The 24,287-nt window shown below is 40.9% G+C and overlaps 1 protein-coding gene and 1 long non-coding RNA gene across 2 annotated transcripts in view; one reads left to right on the top strand and one right to left on the bottom strand.

Moving 5' to 3' along the window:
- The window catches only part of LOC140847731 (endogenous retrovirus group FC1 Env polyprotein-like), a 491,917-nt gene that overhangs the window by 39,501 nt on the left and 428,129 nt on the right, over window positions 1–24,287 (top strand). The window lies entirely within an intron of this gene.
- On the bottom strand, window positions 6,455–23,021 carry LOC140847730 (uncharacterized). Its single transcript, XR_012127838.1, has 3 exons — window positions 22,740–23,021; window positions 20,995–21,138; window positions 6,455–6,782 (listed from the first exon to the last, which is right to left on the bottom strand). It is a non-coding gene; the product is annotated as an uncharacterized lncRNA (long non-coding RNA).

Genomic DNA, 24,287 nt, shown 5'->3' with positions numbered 1-24,287 from the left:
GGAAACGCCACCCCACTGTCTGTCTCCAGGAATTGAACTCTCCTAGGTGCCTCATGTAAGTGAAATCATACAGTATTTGTCCTTTTGTGACTGGCTCATTTCACTAAGCACAATGTCTGTAAAGGTTGACCCATGTTGTTACCAGGTGTCAATATTTCCTTCCTATTTAAGGCAGAATGATATCCTTTGTATGGACATACTGCCTTTTGCTTACCCATTCACCCATCAGTGTACACTTAGGTTGCTTCCACCTTTTGGCTACTGTGAACAAATATCTGTTTGAGCCCCTGCTCCTTTGGATGTATACCCAGAAGTAAAATAGTTGGATCATGTGGAAATGCTATTTTTAATTTTCTGGAAGAACCACTATACTGTTTTCCATACCAGCCACACCACTTTTTCACTAGCCCTAAACAATGTTACTGAGGGAAGGAGCCCAGGAGACAGGGCACGTGTGGAAAATGCCAGGCCTCTGTAGTCAACAGGCCTGGGTTTCAGTCCTGAATCCACTTAACACTGTGTAGTCTTGGTCGTGTTTCTTACATTCTCTGAGCTCCAGTTTCCTTGCCTGCAATTTTTTTAGAATTGTGCAAAATACTGTATGAAAAAAATTGCTTGGCAAATCGTCCCTCAATTCTTTTCACTTCTCTTCTCTCCTTTCTGCTTCAGAGGGTCATTAGGCACAGACTGATTTGTCCCCTTGATTTTCAGCTTACCTTGACTGCAGTTTAGCAGTGTCACCCACTGCCCCTCCTGCCACCATGCTCCTTCTGCAATCAACTCAGGTTGTTGAGTTGAGCACCAGAGGTCATGGGTGCTGGAGACAGTGTATCGGATCAGCCCAGGCTCAAAGCATTTACAGCAAAATTGCAGAGAAATGACATATTTTTCCGGTTCTACAAATCAGAGGCAGTGAGGTGGGGAGGGGTGGGTATCAGCACAGCCAGGGGGTCCTCAGAGAGCTGGTGCAGCCTGAGCTCCAGCCTATAGGATGGAGAGATCTGGAAAGGTGAACAGGACCAACAAGGGCCTTCCTTACACAGGGGACTTGCAGGAGCAGAGACCTAGAGGACAGATGAACCCACTGCACTGTGAGGATGAGGGAAATGCTCTGTTTTGTGGTGAATTGCTATGAACAAAACTGAGTAAGTGATTTGGAGACATTCCTAAAGGGAAGAGGAACATCTTCTTTCACTAAACAAATTACATATTAAATAGTTTTATGTAAGTGCATCTTCCTCTAACAAATTTTAAAAGTAATTGGGTGCATATAGGTATGAGGGGTCTTTTGGGGGTGTTGAAAATGTTCTAAACTGTACTGTGGCAATGATTTAGCTACACACCTCAAATGGGTAAATTTTACGCTATGTAAATTATACCTCAATGAAAGTTGTTTCCTAAAAAAATAATTGGGGGAAAAACAGGGCATTAAGTTTCTGTTCCTATAACTGTCAATTCACACTAGGTCTACTGTGAGTTTGATTCATATTTATTGAGCGAATAAATGTTTTAAGGCAACTAAATTTAAGTATACATCAACTAGATATATTTGACTTTCTCCCTCATCTGTTTCATACTTACGCTATTAAGGATATTTCCCCTTCTAAATATACCTTTCAAATGCATGTTAAAGTTATGGGAGAAATTACTTTGTTTTTAAAAAATTCTTTTCTGAGAGAAGGGCTTTGAAAGTACAGTGGAAGCGCCCGTCTGTACGAGCAGTGACTCGGGCTGAGATCTGAGCTAATGGGAGGCGGCTCTGGGAAGGATGCGTTGTCAGAAGTCCTTGCACCGCTTTCTATATGATCTTCTTACTCGTGCAGAAACCCAGGAAGAAACTATATGGAAATGATTGCCGCAGGCAGGGTACCATCCCCTGAGAAGACAATAATCACAAAACCCTTATTAAAAAGTAAAGTGTATGTTCCCAGGCCGTCCGCGGAGAGCGACATGGGGCTCTCCTGCCTCCTAGCGCCTGCACGGCAAACAGCACGTGTGAGCAGGAGAAGTGGAGGCAATCTCTGAATCAGCTCTAGTCGGACTGGTCCCGAATCGTCTTGTTTCTTTACGTGTTTCCGATGCCCTCATGGCTGCTGGTCGTTTTCCTAGGGCCACAAACCATGCAGGGCAGACTATGGTCAAAACGTCCGAATAAATCGTGTTTATCTTGGTCAGGATCTCCCGCCTCCGTTTCTTTTCTTCTTTCCCTTCACACAGTGATGTCCTGTCCCGACCCCTTCGTGCAGCAAACCCCGCCTCCTCCACCCCTAGACGGTGCCCACAGGTCAGCCCAGCCTTAGGGTGGTGTTGGACGTAAAGCGCACGGACCACCCCCAAGGGGAGTCACCGCGGGCTTCCAACAGCTGTGCTCTTAAACAGCTGGATCCCTCATCAGAAGCTGAGGCATGGTGACAGGGGAGAGCTTCAGGAGAGATCTCGGGGCAGTGCTCACTTCTAAGGGCTGCTCTGGAGCCCAGTGCTGACCCCAGGGCCAGGGAAGCAATAGGGGGGGAAGCGTATCCCTTTTCCTATTTTATTCAACTTCAAAAAACAGGCCCAGGGAGGCAGACACCCACTCGACACACAGGAAGAACATTCTAGACACAGGGCCCCCAAGGGTGGACCAGGTGGGGAGCGGGTGTCAGTGACACGGTGAACAGGGCCGGAGCCATGAGCCCACGGCTGCCCAGTGGTCTCTCCAGGACGGCCACCCTGTGATCCAACAGGCCTTTCCAGTCTGCTCTCTCCTGTGCTTCCTCCCAGCCCTTCCAAGTGACAGAAGTTACATCTTCAGCCCAGAGGCTGAGCCCTCATATCATGGCTTGTCAGCCATGCAAGTTGAGTCCTATGCTGATCAAACAGCCTACACCAGGCCCCAGTCAAGACTTAATTTCCTTTCTCCTTTAATGTCGTTTTGAGTTCACATTCCTAAGACAGAAGAATGAGCAATAACGTACATGTCTAAGGGGCAAGTCTGTGCATCACTCAGCCACAGGGCATCCTGTTGACAAGAGAATTAAGTGCACAGATCACCCGGGTTTCAGAGCTGAAGGAAATCAGGTAGTCACCTAGAGTTCCTGGGTGGGTCTCTCTCTGGGAGAAATCTGACCCAGAGAGGTTGACTTACCTGCAGCCACACAGAGCACTGTGAGGGGAGCACAGATCCAGAGGCCAGGACCCCAGCCTCACCACTGATTTCATTTCAGTTAAAAGTGTGCTTTTAGCCGACTCTCACCAGTTTATTATAGGAGAATATTAACATATCTTAAAGGGAACTTTTTCTAAATTTGGTATACTGCTAATGAAAACATGCTTGATACAACCACAGCCAGGTATTTTCTCTCATGGACTAGTGTTCTGAGTAATTTCATGTGGACTCTGTGTCCAGCACTCACTGCTTTCAATATTAAGGTGTGTGTGTACAAACACTTTTGCATATAAAAGTGCCCATCAAGGATAAGCTTTGGGTTTGTTTTCTTTACCAAGTTCTGCAGTATGCAGATTGTGTTAGCTAGACATGCAAAAATTAAAGCTTCTATTAAATGGCCTTAATTTTAATGCTTTATTTTTTATAGGTGCATTACTTTGAACCATAAAAAATTGCCCTTGCTTCTTCTACAATTGCTTTGAACCATATGAAACTGCCAATCAAAAGATTGAATATTGGTATTTCTTTATGGTTTAACTGAATGCAGTGGGTAAAGGGCTACATTTAAAGAATTCCTATTTTCTGAAAGAACTGTGCACATTAACACTTTGCAGCAGAACATCTTTGCTTTTATGCACAAAATTTTGACATTACTCTGATGTCCTAGAAGTCTACAGGTGTTACCAGAATATGAGTGTCCTTTTGGCAGAAAAAAAAATACAACATAAACTATTTATAACATTATTTATAACACTCAATAATAACTGCACATTGTTTTTCCTCCCAAAGAAATTAATGTCTTAAAAAGATTAAACAATCATTCTACCGTCATGTTAAGGCAAACATCAACAGGTAAGGAAATGCGAGACGTATTTGTTTCATCACTATTCAAATGATGCCCTCTCATTAGGTAGTGCCAACCCTGACAGGTAGGTGTTGAGCTTTTGCTTGCTTCTGTTATGAAAGTCACACCTCTTCTCTTTCTGCAGCTGCTCTGCAATCTGACTGAGATGCTTTTAAAGCCTAATATAAATCTAAGAGAGAAATTTATAAAACACTGAAAATGAAAGGAGGCAAAAAAAATAGTATCCTTGGGTAAGTCTGACACTTTCTGTTCCAAGTCTTGGGTAAGAGACATGAATGGGACCCAGGAATTCCACTTCTAGGAATTTACCCTAAGAATGCATCACTACAGTTTGAAAAAGACAGATGCACCCCTATGTTTATCGCTGCACTATGTACAATAGCCAAGATATGGAAACAACCTAAATGTCCATCAGTAGATGAATGGATAAAGAGGATGTGGTACATATACACAATGGAATATTACTCAGCCATAAGAAAAAAACAGATCCTACCATTCGCAACAACAGGGATGGAGCTAGAGGCTATTATGCTCAGTGAAATAAGCCAGGCGGAGAAAGACAAGTACCAAATGATTTCACTCATATGTGGAGTATAAGAACAGAGGAAAACTGAAGGAACAAAACAGCAGCAGAATCACAGAACCCAAGAATGAACTAACAGTTACCAAAGGGAAAAGGGACTGGGAAGGATGGGTGGGAAGGGAGGGATAAGGGTGGGGAAGAAGAAAGAGGGCATTACAATTAGCATGTATAGTGCATGGGGGGCACGGGGAGGGCTGTGCAACACTGAGAAGACAAGTAGTGATTTTACAGCACCTTACTGTGCAGATGGACAGTGACTGTGAAGGGGTATATAGCGGGGACTTGGTGAAGGGGGGAGCCTAGTAAACATAATGTTCTTCATGTAATTGTAGATTAATGATACCACACAAAAAAAATGGGCAGATGACCTGAACAGACATTTCTCCAAAGAAGTACAGATGGCCAATAGGCACATGAAAAGATGTTCTACATTGCTAAGCATCATGGAAATGCAAATCCAAACCACATGAGGTATTACCTCACACCACTCAGAATGGCCATCATCCAAAAGACAAGAAATAACAAGTGCTGGCGAGGATGTGGGGAAAAGGGAACCCTCATATGCTGTTGGTGGGAATGTAAATTGGTGCAGCCACTGTGGAAAGCAGTATGGAGGTTCCTGAAAAAACTAAAAATAGAAATACCATTTGACCCAGCAATTCACTTCTAAGAATTTACCCAAAGAAAACAAAATCCCTGATCTGAAAAGATATATGCACCCCTATGTTTATTGCTGAATTATGTTCATTAGTGAAGATATGGGACAATCTAAGTGTCCATTAATAAATGAATGGTTAAAGAAGATGTGGTACATATACACAATGAAATATTATTCAGCCATAGTAAGAAGAGAAATCCTGCTATTTGCAACAACATAGATGGAGCTAGAGGCTCAGTGAAATAAGTCAGGTAGAGAAAGACAAATACCATATTATTTCATTTATTTGTGGAATATAAATACAAAGCAAAACAGAATACACAAAATAGCAGTAGACTCAATGAAAAAAAAAAGACATGAGTGATTCCTTTTTACATGAGCATGCACGCACCTATGTGCCTGAAACATAGAGAACAATAACATCAACTACATTTCTTCTCATGGGCATCCAGCCAGACCAAAATATGGCTTCTATAATAGAAGCCAAAAGTCAAGTTGCAGAAAATATACATGGTATGATCCCATTTTTTAAAACAGAAACTGCATATAATAAAAAATGTAGGTTATATATGTGTATAACAATGCTAAAATCCCACTAGGAGTGTGGGATTGAGTAATGATGACTTAAAATACTTTTGTTTACATTTTTTAAATGAGCACATACTCTTTTTTATCAGTCAAGTTCGTATGTCTCCACATTTTATTTCCATGGCCTTGAAAGCTTCTCTGGTGTCTGGACTGATAAAGTTCTGTTCCTTTCTTAAGGTCCAATTCAAATGGCTCCTTATTGTCTCATCCAGATAAATCAATTGCTTCCTGCACTGACAGGGAAGCACCTTGCACTCACCTCTATTCCGGCAGCTAAGGGAGGCAGCTATGGTGCATCCCCTGCCCTGAGCACGTTGCCTTATCCTCTGTAGAGCTTAATAAATATTAAATGCAGGTTTATGTGTGTGGCAGGAAGTTGGATGAAATTCAAATTCTCATTTCATCCATCAGATACTTCATGCTCCCTGAGGACACAGTGATGCAAACACATTCCCTGCCTTTCAGGAGCTCAAGGTTTATTCTGGGAGTTAATAACAGCAGACTATTGCAATACATTTTAAGGACTTACAATAGAAGCAAGCACATATTTGGGAGATAGATGAGGAAAGAGAAAGATCTGAGAAGGAAGAAATGAAATTCAGGCCATTATCGTAAGGGATAAGTAGGAATTTAATAGAGGATGATGAGGTGGGAAGGGGATCTGAGGCAGAGAGTGCCAGAGAAACACACCCACGCTGTGGGCTCACTGCCCAGAGCAGGAGTGAAGGACCCTGCTTGGGGACCTGTTCTAGCCAGGGTCAGAGAGGCAGGGGGACCAAATCATGGTGAATCTTGTTTTTCACTCCAAGGAGTTTGGATCTGATGCTGCAGGCAGTGAGGAGGCTGTGATTTGTAAGTTGCTTGCAAATGCTTGATTTGTAAGTTGGAAGTCTATTTGACCCCAAGCTGTTTCCATTCTTTGCTGCTGTTGGACAACATTCTGTAAGGAAAAGAAGCAATTTGCCTTAAACATGATTTTCCCCTTAAACTTGTGAATCTGCTTGCCTTATTACTAATAGGCACATATTCATATAAACTTCATCCACAGCAAACATAAGCATATGGCTACCTGGGCTATAAAAGGTAAGTACTTGCTATGGGCTTAAACTGTAAACAACCTTAAAAATTATAAACATATTTATGTAAAATATAACTTATTAACAAGTAACATCTCTTATACATACCCTGGTTTACTAGTAGTATGAGGGTACCAATGAAAATTATGTAACCCCGAAATAATGGAAAGTAAGTTATGTTAAAAATAACTGGGTTCCAAAACTACCTTAACATAATAAAAGCCATATATGAAAAGCCCACAGCAAACATTACCTAGTGGTCAAAGATGAAACTTTTCCTCTTAGGTTAGGAACAAAGCAAGAATGCCCCTTTTGCCTTCTAGTCAACACAGTACTGGGAGTTTTAGCCAGAGCACTTAGGCAAGACGAGAGGAATTAGGCAAGAAAAAGAAATAAAAGGCACACAAATTAGAAAGGAAGAAATTATCTCTGAAGATAAAGTACTCTTTATGTAGAAAATCCAAGAGACTAAAAAAGAAAAACTCAGAACTGACAAATGAATAGAACAAAGTAACGGTATACAAAATCTACACACAAAAATCAGTTGTGTTTTTATACACAACAATGAAAAATATATTTAAAAATAATTTTATTTGTAATAACATCAGTAAGATGAGATACTTGGGAATGGTCCAAAGATATGAAAGACTTGTACAGTGAAAACTACAACAGATTGACAAAAGAAATTAAGGAAGATGTAAATAAATGGAAATACATCCCATGTTCATGAATTAGAAGACCTAATATTGTTAAGATGTTGATATAACCCAAACAGTTCTGCAGACTCAATGCAACCCGTCTCAAATTCCCACTGGCATTTTTTTTTTGGCAGAAATAGAAAAACCCCTCCTAAAGTTCATATGAAATCTTGAGGAACTCCAAGTGGCCAAAACAACCTTGAAAAATAACAGATTTGGAGGTCCCCCACTTACTGAATTCAAACTTAATACAAATCTACAATAATCAAAACAGTGTAATGTTGACAGACATAAAGACAGACATATAGACCAATGGAATAAAATACAGAACCTAGAGATAAACCCTCACGTGTATGTTCAAATGATTTTCACAAGGGCATCAAGACCATTTAATGGGGAAAGAACAACAAATGGTCTGAGAAAACTGGGCATCTACCTGTTGAGGAATGAACTTGGGTCCTTGTATGGTACCATACAAGAAGAATTAGTTCAAATGAATCAAAGACATAAACATAAAACGTAAAATATTAAAACTCTTAGAAGAAAGCATAGAGCAAAATCTTCATGATATTGTATTTGACAATGTCAAATAAAGTAACAACCCACCAACTGAGAGAAAATATTTGTAAATCATATATATGATAAAGAATATAGAGAACTTCTAAAACTCAACAAAAACAAAAACAATTTTAAAATGGGCAAAAGACTTGAATTGACATATTTCCATAGAAGATGTACAAATGGTCAATAAACACATGAGAAGACATCCAATATCAGTAATCATAGAAATGCAAATCAACACCACGGTGAGATGCTACCTCGTACCCACTAGGACTACTATTACCAAAAAACAGTGATGCCAAGGATGCAGAGAAATTGGAACCCTTGTGCACTGTTGGTAGGAATGTAAAATAGTACAGTCACTATGGAAAACAGTGTGGCAGCTCCTCAAAATATTAAAAATAGAAATACCATATGATCCAGCAATCCCACTTCTGGGTGCACACCCAAAGGGAGAGATATTTACACACCCATATTTATTACAGCATTATTCACAATGGCCAAGAGGATGAAGCAATCCAAGTGGCCATTAAAGAAAATGTGACATATACATACAATGGAATTTTATGCATTCTTTAAAAAGAAGGAAATTCTGTTACATACAACATGGATAAACTTTGAGGACACTATGCTAAGTGACGCAAGCTAATCACAAAAAGACAAATACTATATGATTACATTTATAGGAAGTACCGAAGGCAGTCAAACTCACAGAAACAGAAAAGTAGAATATTGGTGGCCAGGGGCTGGCAGGGAAATGGGGAGCTATTGTTCAACAGAGTTTCAGGTTTACAAGAGGAAAAAGTTCTGAAGACTTGTTGCACAACAATGTGAATATACTAATGTATACTTTACTAAATGTATACTTTAAAATGGTTCAAATGATACATTTTGTATTATGTGTTTTTTTAACCACAGTTAAAAAAAAAATGGAGGAAGAAAATTCTGAAACATGCCACAATATGGATAAAACTTGAGGGCATTAGGCCGAATGAAATAAGCCAGTCATAAAAAGACAAATACTCTATGATTCCACTCATATTAGGTACCTGAAGTAATCAAATTCATAGACACAGAAACTAGAATGGTGATGGCCAGGGACTATGGGGGGACCAATGGGGTTTTCTTCAATAGCCATAGAGTTTTACTTCGCAGCATGAAAAGAGTTCTGGAGATGGATGGTGAAGACTATTACACAACATGAATGTACTTAACACCACCTAACTGTACACTTTAAAACAGTTAAAATGGTAAATGCCATGTATATTTTACTACAATATAAAACTAACTGGGGGGCGTGGCAAGACCACACCCATCACGCAGTATGACATTTCACAGTATTATATCTTCCTTTTTTTTGTCCTTGACTGTAACACAAAGTGCCTTTAAAATGACCCTTTGTTTGGTACACATGGCAGGGGCACAAGAACTTTACAATAAACAGTATCTCACGCACATGCAGAAAATGACCGGCTTCCTAGTTAACATGAAAAATCCTGTGTAAAATGCCTCAGAGAGATTGAAACATCCAAAGTGAAGACATGAGAGTCATAACAAAGGTGTGGGATAGATTTGAAATAATGAGGTACAATGTAAGTAATTTACTGATGACTATAAAGTCAAGATAATTTCAATTAGCAATTTAAAGTTTGCTATTGTCTTCTGCCATCATAAATCTGCTGTTGAACTCATCTGCTAATTTTTCATGCCACCTGTACTTTTCTCATGAATTTTCTTTAGATATTTTTGCATGTTTGTGTCCTTATTGAGAGTCCCTATTTGTTAAATCTTTGTCATATTATTTTCCTATAATTCCTTAAACATATTTCCTTTTCCTTTTGAAATGTATTTTTTATTGAGGTGAAATTCACATAACACAAAATTAACCAGACCTCCAAATCTGTTCTTTTTTAAGACTGTTTTGGCCATTTGGAGTTCCTCAAGATTTCATTCAATGGCACTCAATACATTCACAAATTGTGCAGCCACTGATCCTAATTCCAAAACATATTCATCACCCTAAAAGGAAACCCTGTACCTACCTAAAAGCAATTACTCCCCATCTCCTTTACCCCCAGTCCCTGGGAACCCCCAGTCTGATTTCCATCTCTATGGATTTGCTATGGTCTGAATGTTTGTGTCCCCTGAGAATTTGTATGTTGAAGCCCCAGCCTCCAAGGATGATAGTATTAGGAGGTGAGGCCTTTGGGAGGTGCTTAGGGAATGAGGGTGGAGCGAGCCTTCATGAATGGGATTAATGCTCTCATAGAAACCCCACAGAGCTCCCCAGCCCCTTACACCATGTGAGAACACAGAGGGAGGGCACCATCTATGAACCAGGGAGGGGCCTTCCCCAGCCACCACACTGAATCTGCCGGCACCATGATCTTGGACTTCACAGCCTTCAGAACTGTGAGAAATTAATTTCTGTTGTTTATAAGCTACCCAGCCTGTGGCATTCTGTTATGACAGTCTGAATGGACTAAGACAGGTGGCATCGCACATTATGTGGTCTTTTCTTGGCCTGGCTTATTTTACTTAGCCGAATGTTTTAGGGTTCATCCACATGGTAGCATGTATCAGTAACCTGCCTTTCTGTGGCTGAATTATATTCCATTATACCCATATGCCACAATTTGTTCATCCATTCACCAGTTTAATGGACATTTGGCTTGTTTCCACATTTGGATTTTGTGAATAATGCTATGAACATGTATTTACATGTATTCTTTTAAGTAAGTGCTTTCATTTTTTTGGGTATGTATGTAGGGCAATTCTATGATTAACTTTTTGAAGAACCACTAATTTTCCACAACAGCTGTACTATTTTGCAGTCCACCAACAATGTGCAAGACCTACAATTTCTCCACACCCTATCACTTGTTATTTCCCCCTTTTTTTACTGGCACCATTTTAGCCATTCTAGTAGGTGTGAAGTGGGAGCTCACTGTGATGTATTTCCCTGTGACTAATGATGTTGAACATCTTTCTATGTGCTTATTGGTCATTTGCATATCTTCTGTGGGGAAATGTCTATTCAAGTCCTTTGCCCACTTTTAAATGGAATGTTTGCCCATTTAGTTGTTCAGTTGTAAAAATTCTTTCTATATTCTGGGTATTCAACTGTTATCAGATAAATGACTTGCAAATATTTTCTCCCATTTTGTGCACTGCCTTTTTACTCTGCTGAAAGTGTTTTTTGATGCATAAAAGTTTTTAATTTTGTTGAAGTCCCATTTATATGTTTGCTCTTTTGTTGTTCATACTTTTGGTGTCATATTTAAGAATCCATTGCCAAATCCAGTATCAGAATGATTTACCCTACATTTTCTTCTAAGGGGTGTATGGTTTTAGCTTTTATATTAATCCATTGACCCGTTTTGAGTTAATCTTTGCATATGCTATGAGTTAAGGATCCAACTTCATTCTTTTCCATGTATAAATCCTATTTTTCCAGTACCATTTGTCTATGAGAATATTCTTTCCCAATTGAAAGATCTTGGCACCTTTGTCAAAAGTCAATTGCTCTTACATGTATGGGTTTATTTCTAGACTCTCAAGTCTCTTCCATTGGTCTATATGTTTAACTTTCTGCTAGTACCAGACTGTTTTGCTTACCATAGCTTTATAGTAAGTTTTGAAATCAGGAAGTGTGAGTCCTCCAACTCTGTTATTCTCTTTTGTTTTGGCTATTCAGGGCCAATTGGTATTTCATATGAATTTGAGTATCAGCTTTTCATTTCTGAAGAAGAAAGGGCCATTTGGGTTTTGACAAAGGTTGCATTGAATCTGTAGATCACTTTGGCTAATACTGTCATCTTGACAATATTAGGTCTTCCAATCCATGAGTATGGGATGTCTTTCCATTTATTTGTGTCTTCTTTAATTTCTTTCAGCAGTGTATTATAGTTTTGAGGGTATAAGTGTTTCATCTGCCTGGCTAAATTTATTCTTAAGTATTTTTTTTTGGGTGCTATTATAAGTGGAAGTGCTTTTTAAATTTCCTTTTCAGATTGCTCATTGCTAATGTTTCTTTGCATGTTTTATACTTTTTGTTGAAACTTAGACATCTTGAATATTATAATGTGGTACCACTGGAAATCTGATTCTTATCCCTCTTCAGGGTTTGTTTTTTGTTTTTGTTTTTGTTTTGTTTTGTTTTTGCTTGCTTTAGGTTATAACTGTCGGTTTAATGACTTTTGTAAACTATTTTGGCAAAGTCTGTATTTTTTGTCATATGTGGTCTCCAAAGACTCTGGTCCATTTGCTTATGTCCAGCTAGTGTTTGGACAGATTTCCTTGAACACCAGTAGACAGACAGCTATAGAGATAGATGAACAGATGAGAGGGAGAAGCGAAGGGGGAGAGAGAGAGAACCTTTCCCTGTTTTTGCAGATTGGCTCTGGGCTGGGGTCCTCAATCAGCACCTAGGCCAGTTACCCCTCTGCCTGAGTCTCGACTGTGTGCTTGCACTAAGCCTAGAGGTCAGTTTCAGGTGAAAACTTAGGGTCTTCTCAGGTCTCTTCCTGAGTATGCATCATGCCCCAGGCATGTACAGTCACATTCTAAATTCCCCTGTATTCACTGGCCCTATCAAATGTACTAATTTCCCAAAGAAACTCTCCCCAGATTTTCCTCTCAGGCTTTCAGCACTCTATTTTTGCCTCAACTGTGCCCAGGCAGCTCCAGACTGCTTATTTTCCTTACAAGATTCTCGAGGATGGCCTGTGACTTTCCCATCCTGAGAGTTCTGAGTTAGGTGCAGTGAACATGAGAGCCTTCCATCGGTCCTTTAGGTAGCCCCAGACAGATCCAAACATACGAACACAATCCTTTGAGAGTAAGGTCTACTCTGCTCCTTCCACAACCAAAGACCAGGTCCCTCCCTGCAAACATGGTCTTCACAGCGGCCACAAAGCCAGGGGAGGAGGTGGAGCAAGGGCAGGTAAGAATGTCATGGAGCTTTCCCACCATGTTTTTTTCTTTTTTTTGCTATTATTAATGTACAATTACAAGAGCAATATTATGATTACTAGACTCCCCCTATTGTCAAGTCCCCAGCACAAACCCCATTACAGTCACTGTCCATCAGCATAGTAAGATGCTGTAGAATCACTACTTGTCTTCTTGTGTTATACTGCCTTCCCCGTATCCCTCCCCCCTGCTATATTATGTGTGCTAATTGTAATGCCCCCTTTTCCCCCCTTATCTCTCCCTTCCCACCCAACTTCCCCAGTCCCTTTCCCTTTGGTAACTGTTAGTCCATTCTTGGGTTCTGCGAGTCTGCTGCTATTTTGTTACTTCAGTTTTTTCTTTGTTCTTATACTCCACAGATGAGTGAAATCATTTGATACTTTTCTTTCTCTGCTTCACTGAGCATAATACGCTCTAAGCTCCATCCATGTTGTTGTAAATGGTAGGATTTGTTTTCTTCTTATGGCTGAATAATATTCCATTGTGTATATGTACCACCTCTTCTTTACCCATTCATCTACTGATGGACACTTAGGTTGCTTCCATTTCTTGGCTATTGTAAATAGTGCTGTGCTAAACATAGGGGTGCATATGTCTTTTTCAAAATGGGTTGCTGCATTCTTAGGGTAAATTCCTAGAAGTGGAATTCCTGGGTCAAATGGTATTTCTATTTTTAGTTTTTGAGGAACCTCTATATTGCTTTCCACATTTCCCACCATTTTTAAGTTGCCTCTTCCTTGATTCAACATTTTCTTGGTTGCTATAAAGCTCTGATTGTTTTTTCAGAGTTCTGATAAAGCTGATTCTGACAGTTTTCTCTCGGTATTTCAACATTTTCATGGAGAGACAGACCCTTAGAGTGACCTACTCCACCTTTTTCACTGATGCCCCTTTAATTCTTGAAACATACAATAGCTGTTTTGAAGTTGTGTTTGCTAAATTCAGTACCTGGACCCATTCGGTGTCATTTCTATTGACTATTTTTTTCCATGTATTTGGGTCATGGTCTGCATGACTGCCTGTTTCTTTTCATGCCTTATATAATTTCTGTGTTGAAAGCTGGACATTTTAGATAATAAACTATAGCTCTTCTGTATCTCAGTGTCCCCCTGACTGTTGCTCTTACTTCTCTGTAGTAGCCTGCCTGGACTTACTACAGGATCTGTTTCCCTGGCAATGTGCATCTGCTGCCACCTCTGCTCATCTTTTAAATTCCTATTTTTATTTTTCAGCATGGCTTCCTTATAATTGCACATGTCTGCCGAGCTTAGTGGTCAGTCGGTGTTTTGGGCAGAGTGTGTTCTAACACAAGGAGCCCGCGAGGCTCCCCCTCTGCCCATGGATGTGTGGGCGGGCGAGGGAGCGCACTGAAGTTCAGCCAGCTGCCGCACCGGCCTTGACTTTCTCTTTACACGCCACTGTCCTGGTTCTCCCCTGGGCCAATGTGTGCGGTTACGGAGACCCCTGTGTGGCCCATCTGGCCTTCCTATCACTCTCTTCTTTCCAGAATCTCTCCATGAAATTTCCGTTTCAAAACTCGCTCCGACAGAGTCTGCAGCCTCAAAGTAGCACAGCTATGAGTTGTCTCCATTTGTTTCCAAAACATTGGCTGCTTTTACTAACAAATCTGCCTGTGGGGGTTTTAGCTCTGCCTTAGTCATGCTTGGTGATGTAAGTCGCTGATTTTCATGGTCAGTCCCACTGTGTTCATTATTAATGTGTTACCTCTATTCCAAATTCATTCTTCACTGTGATCTGTAAAAAAGTTCTGGGCCCTTTACTTTTCCTTTGCCATTTGGCATGTGTCTTAAGCTTTGTCAATGGGACCAGAGGCACATTGCAGGAGGAAGGGGCTTTCCTCCCGGGTTCCTGCTCAGTTGGCAGACTGCCGGTGTGCAGCATGGAAAGCATTCATGGCTTGTCCAGCCCCCACTCCACAATGCCTGCATTGTCCATGGGGCCAGACAGCTGCAGGATGCGTGGCTTGTCCATCACCCAGCTCCTACAGGATACCGGACAGCAACCCCAGCTGCCAGCAGCTTCCCGGCATCCCTTCAGGCAGATTGGTAGTGAGTACCTCATGGGAGACTCCTCTTCAGGAACAGCTTCCCCTGACTCTTTAGACAACAAATTTCCAGCAAGTTCCAGAGGGAAGACTTTTTTCCAGCAAGTTCTGGATGTGGCACCACTGCGACTTCTCTGCTATTCAGAGAGCCAGAGCTGCGCTCTCTCCAGCAGGGTCTGGATCTCAGCCTGGGGCCTGTGGGACAGAGATCTTCACTGGGGGCTCTGCCTGGGTCGGAGAGTAGTGACTGTTCTTACAATACATTTTTCCTATTCAAATTATGGTGTGTTTTTTCTCTTTTGACCAAATCCTGACTTGTACATTTACCCTGAAAAAACAATAGTTCTTTCTAACTGCACTGGGAGCAGTCAGACAAGAAAACCTCAGCCTCTGACTGTTCTAACCTAAATTTCTAGCACTTTCTCATGAATAAACACTTGTCAGCTTGTTGTTTTCCTTGTATCTGTTTCTAGCACTCCAAAACGCTGTTTGACAATTTTGTCCACCTTCATACTTGCATTTGGGGAGAAAATTCACCCACCTCTGCACATTGCGATAGCCAGAAGCCTCTCCAATCTTTGAAATTAATTTTAAGAAATGTATTTTTGCATTAAAATTGGTTTATTATAGCACAACCAAATTTTATGGGCTTACATTTTGTAATTCATTAATGATATTCATGAATTTTAATATTATTTTTAAAAAAGCAAACTTGTCATCAGAGGTATTGAAATCCAAGATAATTAACACAAAAATTAGTTGAAACCATAAGAGAATACAGCAAGTAAAGATGTTAACATATAAAAACCAACAGAAGAGCTTGTTTGAAAATACATTTTAAAATTCTATTGACAGCAATAAAAATAATTTTTTTAACCTGTAATGAGATATTTAAGGAAGAGTTGAATAAGTGGAGATGCCATACTGTTCTTAGGATATCATTAATTTTGAAAGATGTATTTTCTCACCAATTAATTCATATTAATTTAATAGAATGCTAATCAGAATCTCAACACAATTATTTCATAAGATGGACCTTAAAACTTATTCTACAGTTTATCTTCATAGATAGCATGAGTGAATCACAGGGAAAAACTGAAAATATAGAAATAGTGCAACAATTAGCAGATCAAGGGAACAGAATACAGAGTCCACAAAGAAAACCAAGTCCATTTCGGCTTTAATACATAATAAAAGTGAGTTTCCAGTGAATAATTTTTTTAAATGGTGGATTATTGAATAAATTATGGCACAGTCTGTATCATCATTAATTTGGAAGGGAAAAAACCTGTATCATTCTCTCAATCTTTATCCCAAAACAAATCAAATACACCTAAAGATTTAAAGAAATCACATGAAGTATTGGAAGAAATAGTGGGTGAATATTTATATACCTTGACTTTGGATGGCCTTTCAATGCACTGCAATAGTTTTAAAAGACTACGTGAAAACTTAACACTTTTGCTTGGCCAACAATGAGCACAATAAGAAATGGTAAGTAATGCCCAAGGACGCGTGCCAACGATAGGCACAGGACAGCAGCAACTCAGGTGAGGAAGAGCCTATTTATAAAGCCTCTTGAACGTCAAAGAGAAAGATGATACAAATCCAGCAAAAACGGGGATATACCGCATGAACAGTAAATTCATTCAGCCTCTCTACTAATACCCAGTGTCAGAAAGGGTGTGGGTGTGGGAAACAACATAAACTTGGCACACCCTTTTTGAAGGTTATGTATTAACATCTTACAAGTTTTTACATGTGTACACATTTCACTGGAAAAATTCTGTATTTTTGGCATTTGTGCCACAGAAATCACACAAATATGCAAAGATATTGACAAAGATATTCACTGTACATTATTTATAATAATGATAATTGGAAAGGAACTAAATAACCACCAAAAGGGGATTAATTAAGTAAATATTAAACAACCCTATGTAGAATAAAATGAAGGTAGGAGGAAGAATGAGATAGTATCACAAAGCATGACCAGCCAGTTGGGCCACAAAACAATGTTAAGTGTAAAAATAAGTGAATAAGTAGGCATCCAGCTTTTTGAAAAATGTGTGTTTATTTTTGTCTGCACTAAATAAAGGCTAGTTAACACTAGGGATGTTTGATAAGTGGGAATGGAGAGTAGGATGGAGCTTCCATTATCCCACAGAGTGGTAAAGAATTTTGATCAGTTGAGTATGTGTTTACAAGTCTTAAATAAATGTTTAAGTGCACTTAACATAAAATACAGAAAACGGGTATAACTCTGTCAAGCATTTGAGGAATAACAAGTCTTATCCAACAGACTTGTTCAGCAGAGAACTTAAGAAGGATGAGAAAAACCAAGTTTTGAAGTGTAGGGGCTCAGGGCAGGCCACCCAAGATATACCACAGTAGTGTACTGATTATTTTGAATTAAAGTGCTTGAGAAACAGCCAGAGCAAGAACACTCTGTCCTTTGTCTCCAGAAAGCAGGAACTAAATCTACCATGTGAAAGGTCCCCTTCCTGCACCAGGTGGTGGAGAGAAGTTCTTACAGTCAGAAATAAAGAATTCAGGGCTGAGAAAACTGTCAACAAACTCTGCCTAGCTGCTTCACTAATTAATACCCAAACCTAAGTTGGTCTTGTCCATTCCTCACAAATTTGTTTCTTTGCTTAAAAACGTATAAAATCTGCCTGCCGCTCTTTGTCTCTGTCTCTCTGTCCCCCTGCTCTCTCTGTCTCTCTGTCCTCTCTGCTGTTGCAGCTCCCTCCCTCTCTCTCTCTCTCTCTCCCCACCCCCCTCTGGGGGCAGCCACTCTCTCAGATAATAAAGTCTCTTTCGTGGGGAAAAAAAAATCTGCCTGCCTTGCTCACTTCTTAGGTTCCATTATCTCTGAGACTTCTGTACTTAAGAATTAAAATTTTGGGTTTTTTCTCCTGTTACTCTGTTTTGTGTCAATTTAATTATTAGACCAGCCAGAACTCAAAAGGGGTGGGGGGAAATTTCCTTCTCCCCTACACAAATGTACCCCTGATTTTCTAAGTCTACATGAAAATGAAGAGCGTCTTGTTTGCATAAAACAAATGAACACGGTTGGGTTGACACGTTATTAAACTCATTACTGTCACAATTACCATTTGCATCAAAGGTTCATGCTTTGGATTTTTTGTCTTTCCCAAAGGAAGCCCACATGATATACAGTAGAGCTCATTTTGCAAAAATGTAAAATTCGGTCCAGTTAAGAGACCACAGCTGTGACCCTGGGGAATCCCCTGCATAGAGGACTGTGATCCCTGCCACCATTGAGCCCCCACTCACTGATGGGGTGGCCGATGAGTCACCAGTCCCTTTTATAGCTGTTGTTTTCCTGCAACCAGCCTCAAACTTTAACCTGGTATACCAAAAATCAAAAGATAATAACCAGACCTTGAAGTTGCCTCAGTACAACTTTTAATTAACTGAGATACTTCATGGTCATTGCTCAAAAGGCCAGTTGTAAAAATGAGAAGCCCCCAGCCCACACTATAAAATTACTACCTAGATCACCGAGAACATGCTTAATTCCAAGAAAGAATATTGTCGCAGGGGTGTTCCTAGAAATTGCAGCAGCCATATTGGACAAAGTCAGATTAAGTGAGGATTTGATCTACAGGTTTCTAATAGGAACGGATTTAGGAGCTTCTTATGATTTTAACTGGGTTCTATCCCACTCCCACACCCCAAAGAAAATTTGTTGAAGTCCTAACTGCCTCAGAATGCGGCCTTCTTTGGAAACAGGGTCTTTACAGAAGCAAGCAAGTTAAAATGAGGCCATTAGGAGAGGCCCTAATCCAACATGCCTGTAAAATGTGGACATGAGACAGACAGGCAAGGAGGCAAGACCATGCGGAGACTTGCAGGAAGAGGACGGCCAAGTGCCTGGAGTGATGCATCTATAAGTCAAGGAATGCCAGGGACTGCGCACAAACGCCATAAGCCAGAAGAGGCAAAGGATTCTCCCCTGGAGCTGTCACAGGGAGCATGGCCCTGCTGGCACGTTAATTTGGGGGGAGATAGGGATATTCTCTCTTGGTATTCATGAGATCACTAAAGAGAGATATTATTGAAAGATTTTTTAATGATCTGTGAGCATAAAAATATTACATATACTTCTTCAAAAAGAACAGATTTAAAGTGAGGACTCTGTATCAGAGCTCTCAAGGCCACCGTCAGGGTCAATGATTCACCTGAAGTCCTCATAGAATCAGAGGCTACTGTGTTCCACAATTACTGCCCATTACCGTGAAAGGACATGGAGGAAATCAGCAAGGGAAAAGGTTTGGTGGGGGAGGTCCTTAGGAAGCTGGGCCCAAGGCTCCGAGAGCTCTCCAAGTGGGCCTACACAAGATGTGTTTAATTCCACCTGCACTGAAGTGTGACCACGTGTGCTGAGTGTCCAGCGCAGCTCATTAGAGACAGTACCCAACATCAGGGGCTGGTCACACAGGCACCCTCTGCCCTCCCTGTATCAGAACTCCTGACACCCAGAAGGGAAGCAGATGTTCAGCATAAACCACACTGTCTGTACAAACAATGTGGGCACAGTGAGCCACCTTATCAGGGTTGGTGAGAACTGCGGCAAAATCCCAGCTCTCAGATGTCAGCTGAAGGCTGTCCTTGTGAGTTGGCCTTAATGATGGTATCTCAGACCTGCTATGTTAATCTTTTCAGCACAGTCCATCCTTTGGGCCCTTGGCCAAACTGTCTTTGCACTAAAATAATTATCAGCTGGATCCATACAGTAGGGTGAAACCAACCTGCATGATGGATCAGTCAGGCCCTTTGAGACTTAAAACAATTTCCATTGATTATAAAGCTCTATCTTACAAAGCCAGGTGGTTTCCTTCTCAAGTTTCTGTGTGAATTGTTTTTATGTACCCGAGGCACCAATTCAGGCACAGAATCACCTTGGCCAGGAGCTTGAAGCTGACCTTCCAACCAAGACGGAGTCACACACAGGAGGTCAGGAGCCTCACATTCCCCAAGGACACATTTCAGTTACATGTCCCAGAGAAGCGTTCTTGGTCTTTCCCCGAGAAAGAATTCAAGAATGGGCACAAAAAGCAACTGGACTTTATGAGTTTTATTGGAAAATAAGAGTTTAGAGAAAAGTGAAGTGCACACTCGAAAGTTGGGTGCAGGCAGTCCCAGAGGGAGGCGTGCTAAGGAGACAATCGGAAGCCCTTTCTACGGAAAGGGAGATGAATATTCACTAAGTGGGTATAGGTTTCAAGCTGACAGCAGGGTCTTACACTCTGGGCTTGCTCCACCCTCACATTGGGCAGGTAAATTTTTTGGCTGTATTTTGTTCTCATTTGAACTGTCATGGCACTGGGGAGTTGTGATTTTTACTTTGTCAATGAGAGTATATCTCATTATGAATGAATTTTGGGGTGGAATTTGGGTCAACTTCTCCCAGTTAGAATCAGCCAGTTTTGGCCAGTCTGTTAACTATACCTTTTCTCCCCACATCCCGCAAGAGCAGCTTATAAGGAACATGTAGAATTTAAGCGTCCAGCCAAATGTAAACAGCAGCATAAGTCCCCACCCCCTTCCCTGCTCATGTCTGGCTAGCCACCTGCTCTAACATATGCAGGGCACATGGCAGGCCCCCAGGTTAACAGAGCCCCCAGGAGTGCCTCCTGCCCTAGGATTTCCAGTTCAGTTGGAAAAGTGTAGTCGTGCCCTTGGTTTTGGAGATACTGAAAGAAGGCAGTCAGTTCCAGGTTTGTTTGGCTGTGACACCAGTTCACCCACCTTCCAGGTGTGTTTGCAGGATCTGAGCAGAAGTGGGGGCCCCACGCTACCCCACAGCCAGCACTGCCAGGCGGGACCAAGCTTCAGCAGTCGGTCTGAATCTGCAATTCTCAGAAGTTTCCCTCCCAGGGGAGGAGGGGTTAGCTTTCAGGAAGTTTTGAAAAACAAATATCATTATTGTGGCCTCCACCAAACCTTCTGGATACTGCATTTTATTTTTTCTCACATTATTGCAAAATCAGTATGTCCTATTCAGCAATCCTGACTTTAGAAATCATCCCCTACTCTCACCCATTTTGTCATGAAAGAAAAACTAGGAAAACACAGTGTGTTCAGGAATCCATCAGGAGGAAATCTTGAATTTTTAAACATTTCAAAGTGTGTTTTCATAACCTCCTACCCCTTTTCTCCTGATGATGCATCTGGTGAGCACCTAGAAAAGATTAACCCCTTTTGGAGGGTAGCTGTGCTTAATAATCAACTTGCTTTGCTAAAGTGCATGTACCAGGAGAAAGACAAGGAGAGCTGGGTCTGTTTATCAGTCTGTTACTGTAAATTGCAACTAACTTGGAAAGCCAAAAACATTCATCAACAATAGTGAGCCGCCAAAAACGGGGTCAAAGGACTCTTCAGCAAGCTGTGGGTGGAGAGTTCACAGTCCCTCCAATGTGTTCTTTCCCAATTTGTACGTCATTTTGGCAGAAATCACAGGTTAAGCATGCAATTAGTTTCTGTGCCAGGGAACAAGCAAGCCCTTTCCTGTGGACATTGTGTGTGACCCAGGCTGTCCAGCCAGCATCCATGTTTTCAGTTTGTGCCCCATGCAGAGGTACGCTGAATCTGCAGTGGTCCACAGTCTTGGGTTATGTCTGCTTTTAGTCCAGCACAGTTTGTGCTGAGGCTGAAATGACTCACAGCAGTTAGTGTCAAGTTTCAGCTTAGAGTCAGGTTCAGGCAAGTTGCATCTGTGAATCAGGGTTCCAGGAAAAACCCAGCAGCTTTTGTTCTGCTGCAGTCAAACAAAAGCCCTGCACATTTAGCAGCAGTGTTCTAAATCCAAGTGACAAGCAAGGCTTTCCTAAACACTGTTAATCTTGTTATTCTGAGAGTTCAAATTCACCCATTCAAAAACATGCACGGAGGCCAGAAAATTATTAACCTGTAACCGAGGCAGGCTAGACTAGGGAGCAGAGGGACTGAGGGTTCAAATCAGAAGGTATGGGGTAACAGGTTGGTTGCAGACCTGAACATACCAAAATAAAGTCTTAATCTGCCTACCAAGTCAATTCCCTCTTAAGAAGATACATTTTCTTTTCTCTTTCCCTCAGCAGACTTGTGCAACCCAACCCATTTGACAAATTACCCACCCTTACATTCATGAATATTCCAGGAAGACTCCACCCCACAGCAGACTGGGTCCCTTATGAGACCCAGCTCACGGACCCCAGTGCTGCCCACCTCTGGAGCCTGCTCATGAATTCTTTCTCAGCCAGAGGGAAGAACCCTCTCCAGGGACTGAGGTCTCACCAAGGAGGCAAGGGGACCTCCCTGGATTGGATTTTCCAACAACGTAACTATCAGACGTCTGATTTTACAAGAGCCCATTAGTAACTAAAAAATGCTTTTTAAAATCCCAAAAGTGTATCTCCATGTAGAGATTACCTCTCTTTTTATGTTGTCTCCCCTTTTTCAGAGGCTTCAACAGGCAAAAATTATAACCACCATCATCACTTAGGGAAACTTACCTTGGTTTTCATTCTCAAAGACTTGAGATTTCAGAACACTCACCAGCAGCTAAAGGCAGGGAAGTTGTGTACATCTTGAGGTTTTTTTGGTTTGGGTTTTTTTTTGGTTTCCTAATCAGAACATTATGAAATTACAAGCACAGAATATTTTACATAAGTTTTTAATTATATATCCAGAAGCCATGGCCATAAAAACCAAAGCCATTTTAAAAATTCTTCTCTCCCCATTGTAAGTTTAAGCAAATTTGACATTTACAGGGTTAACATTCCAGCTGCCAGTGTCAGTATTACAAAACCTAGCATTGGGGTGGCTTGAAGCAGTATCTGAAGCAGGGTATTTCTTTTGTATTCCTTGAGTTTATCTAATGCTTTGCTTCAGCCCTGTAACCTGATACAATTTTTTTTAGGAGAGAGCAACACAAACTTTCACCATTGTTGGCCCACCCACTCACCTTTGGGGATGCGAGGGCCCTTTCTCCTCCCACTGGGAGGATAGAACAAACACCAAAGGCAACACTTGGGCTGTGTTTTTTATTTTGTTTTGCTTTTAGATTTTTTTAGGGGGGACGGGGTTGTTTTGGTTGTTTAGCCATACTGAAAGGTTTTACCAACTGATTCTTCCCCCAGTGTGTTTGAGAGCATAGAACCTTCTAGGCAAGTATTCTTTAATTTAAGAGGTCAGAGACTGCTGTGCACAGCTAAGAACTTGAATCTGCAGTCCTATATTTATCTGTTTCTTGAACAGTGGCAAACATAACAAAATTTTCTATTTAAATCGTTCTGAGTGTACAATTCAGTGGTATTAACTACATTCACAATGTTATGCACCCATCACAACTATCTACATCTAAAATTTTCTAATCTTAAACAGAAATTGTGCACCCATTAAGCAATAGATCCTGTTCTTCCCTTCCCACCCCTGTAAGCTCTATTCTACACTTTGTGTCTATGATTTTCCCACTGTACTATTTCATATAACTGGATTCAGACATGACCTTTAGTGTCTGGCTTAACAGAATATTTTCAGGGTCATCTATGTTGTAGTATGTATCAGAACTTCATCTCTTTTTAAATCCACATAATATTCTTCTGTATGTATGTAAGCTGGGGAGAGGAAATCCTGGGGCAAAATACCTCTAAAAACCGAAATCAGTCAAAGGGAGAAATTAAGTTTAAAATCTGTTTATTGCTCACAAACTGCAGTCTCAGGTGGTCTTTCTCCTCTTTCCTGCTCCAGCAGAACCAAACACCAGTCCTTCCCCTCACCTCTCAGGTACAGATAAGCCCTCCTTGCCCAGGTAATTACCGATTGATATGGAGATGAACTTCTCTCCACCCCTGAGGATTGATGCAGTGAACTAAAGCCATACTTCTTTCCACCTCTGAACACCTATTGGTATGCAGATATACTAAAGCCAGGCGAGATATTCTGGAAATATTACAATTTTACCCCCAGGCCACCCCTCCAGAAATCTTGCCTTACAATTTACTCTTTCCCCCTCTTCTGACCAATCTACTAATATACAATAGCAACAGCAATAAAATCTT

This window comes from Manis javanica, chromosome 2 (assembly GCF_040802235.1).
Source record: "Manis javanica isolate MJ-LG chromosome 2, MJ_LKY, whole genome shotgun sequence".
NCBI classification, from domain to species: Eukaryota; Metazoa; Chordata; class Mammalia; order Pholidota; family Manidae; genus Manis; species Manis javanica.
This window is presented reverse-complemented; position numbering and strand designations above follow the sequence as displayed.